The following is a 3366-nucleotide window of genomic DNA, read 5'->3' as shown; positions in this document are numbered from 1 at the left end:
CACATGGCGGCCATCCCACGGGGCAGGAAGGAACGTCTGGCTGTAATCCCGCCCCCTATGTAGATCGAGGATTGTAGGGCTCTTTGGAGTTAGTTGGCCGCTCGGCTCAAGGGGCTGCAGTCTCTGCGTATTGGTTTCCGGTTCTTGACAGCAGCTGTTAGGTTCCTCCATGTGCGGGGCAGGAGCTGCGGGACAGGCATAGGGAGTTAGCGTTAAAATGTAAGGATTTGGCGAAGCGGACGTAATCGGAGGCACTTTTTGGTTGTCGTTGCTCCAGTGTTCCCGGGACATTTTTTCGTTTCGTGTTTGCTTCAGTGTTTGCATTCTGTTTTTGCCGAAAAGCAATCCCAGACTGGTTGTCAATAACATAGGCCATAGAAACTCCCTTCAAAACACGACCAAACACTTTGTCACGTAAATGCAAAACTAAACAACACACACAACGTGACAGGCCGTATGTAACTATATAAATTCTTTTTAAAAATTCTTTTAAAAATACGATTCAACATATCATATCAAAATATGTGGTTCTGTAGACTGACTTATCATACAAACAAAACATATTATAAGAAATTAGAGTCCAGCAGATTGACCAGGAGATACAATCTATTTAGTTCTTACATTAGCAGTATCCACTATGTGGAATTCTTATATCAATCTTGTAATGTTCCATGTGAAGATGCTTTTAAGATTTCTGGCGTTCCTTGTATGCAAGTGTAAAACGAAGGACTTAGAACTTTTGTCTGAAACTTGCATACAAAGAACGCCAGAATTCTTAAAAGATGGATATAAGAATTGTATCTCCTGGTCAATGATATGATATGTTGAATCGTATTTTTAAAAGAATTTTTAAAAAAATTATATAGTTACATACAGCTTGTCACGTTGTGTGTGTTGCATAGAAACTCCCTGGCAAGAAGGGGAAGCTCCATTTTGTGGTTCACCTCATGTACCGAAATGTCTTGGGCTGGTCCTGGTCATAGGCCATTGCCATCATCAGGCTGCCATTCTCCTGCACAGAGCAGGTCCTCCTCTTCCTCCTCATTGCTGCCTGTTCACTTTCCTCCTCCCAAACATGCAAAATCCTGGGTGAACTGAGCAGGGGTGCAAATGGGACCCTGTGGGAATGGGCAAGGCGGTGGTTACATAGCAGTGGTTACAGCAGCAAAGAGGCTCTGTGAACGACCTCAGCATCTACAGGAGCACTTCCATGTGGGACAATGAGCTGGCAGAGGTTGACCAGTCCTTACAGTAAAACTGGCACTCCATACACTTGTTCTCTGTTCCCCGCCTACTGCTGGTCAGCCGTCCCTGTTCCCCTTCTGCTCAGTGCCACTGTCCTCTGCCTCCTTGTGGGCATCCGTGCCAGTGGCAAAAGGGAGGAAGAAGGGCAGCAGCAACTGCCCCAGGGTGTGTGAAAGGAGGCGGCCGAGTCACTTTTACTTTATCACCTCCTGCCTCTAGGTGAGGTTTGGGCCCAGACCATTGAACAAGCCAGGGGAAGACGCAACAGTGTTATGTAGTGGTTAGAGTGTGGGTCCAGGACATGAGAGGGTTTAAATCCTCTCTGGGCCAAAAAAACTCACAGGGGTAACCTTGGGCCGGGAGCTGCCTCTCAGCCTATGCCTACCTCACAGGGCTGAATGAGGAGAGGATCATGGAGCCACCTTATTTGTTTCATTTATTTATTTAGCTTTATTTATACCCCCCTTCCCTGGCCAAGACCAGGCTCAGGGCGGCTAATATCAAGTACAAAAACAATTAATTAAAATACAAAAAGCCACAGAGTAAAAAATGACTCAGTTGCTCCACTAGGAGGCAGCAACAGCAGTGGCTGCTGGTCCCCTCCACCCCCTTTGCCCATTGCCCACCCTTGGCCGCTGTCCCACCAGCAGGGATGGCAGTTGTGGGGGCAGCAGGGAGGGAGAGTTGTAGGGAGGACTGGCAGCCAACACCTTCCCTCGGGCCTGGGCCATGGGAGGGTTAAGGAGCTTTCCTGCGTTTCAGCAAGGCTTGCACAGGTTTGGAGGGGGTGGGGGTGTTCGTAGTTAATCATCCTTTTCAGCAACTGATGTTGGTTGAATGGTAGTCTGGTTTTGCTGTAAGAACCACAAACCTCTGGGCAGGTCAGGAGCCCTGTATGCACAAGTGCTAAGGACATCCTCCACCCCTGCTTTTGCTGCAATTATTGATTATTGTTTTTGCAGATTGCTATCTTGTAAAAATGAAATGATAAATACATCCTCACTCTCTGCATATTCGATTTTGTTTGTCAGGCTATAATGCAAAAAAATTTAAGAAAAGTACTAAGAGTGTTGTGCGCTCAGGTAGTTCCTAATTCATTTAATGCCACATACGTTATTTGTATGCGTATTTTAATGCACTGTAAGATATATGTTCTTCTATGTTACTATTATTTATTGTTTGTAAGCCGCTTTGGGATCTTTTGAATGAAAAGTGTCATAGAAATAAAATCCATCCGTCCAAACCCTCTGCCTATTTATATGGTCTTCCAAGCATGCATTGAATTACAACATGGGTGGGTGTTTCTGTTCTTATACTTGGCGTGCTATTAACATTACTTTGCAGGAAGTTGACGCGTAAACTTGCTGAAGGAAAAAGGATTTAAATATGCCACAGAACACTATTCTCTCATAGAATTATCTGTGGCATCATTGCATTGCGCCTGTAATTGTCCCTGCGGTCTGCTACTGGATGGGCAGCTACATGGAGCTGTAACGTGCCGCGAATATCTCTATTTTGCGGCAACTTTTTCTTCTTCTTCTGGCTATTGTATACAATGCAGTGGCATTTTAAATACAGCGCTGGCAAGTCGGTCACAACTGGACCTAAAGGTCAGGTGTCCCTTTACCTTTAAAATGCAAAAATGAAATAAAATGCTTTTGTTTCTTTTTTTTTTTTAAGATATTTATTAAAATTTTCAAAATATTACAAAATGAAAAAAGAAAAAAGAAAAATACAAAATAAAAATAGTTAAAAACAACTCAATCTTTCCGTTACTTATCTTTCATTTGCTTATTTCCCGGACCTCCTCGCGCCTCCCTTTTTTGTATTCCAATTCAGTTTGTTAGTTCAGCAAATCCTTCCCCTCTTTGTTTATCCTAGTCTTTAATCTTAAAATATTGTAACATTAAATTTTTACCTATTAATAATCCATTTTTCATATTCCCTTATAATATTGCAGCTAAAAACCACTTAACTTCTATCCAACATCATTCTAACATTCATTAATTTTGCAATATTTCTGTAAATAATCTTTAAACTTTTTCCAGTCTTATTCCACCGACTCTTCTCCCTGGTCTCAGATTCTGCCCGTCATTTCCGCCAATTCCATATAGTCCATCA

The sequence above is a fragment of the Podarcis pityusensis genome (assembly GCF_964106645.2).
Source record: "Podarcis pityusensis genome assembly, chromosome: Z".
In the NCBI taxonomy this organism is placed as follows: Eukaryota; Metazoa; Chordata; class Lepidosauria; order Squamata; family Lacertidae; genus Podarcis; species Podarcis pityusensis.
Note: the sequence above shows the minus strand (reverse complement) of the source record.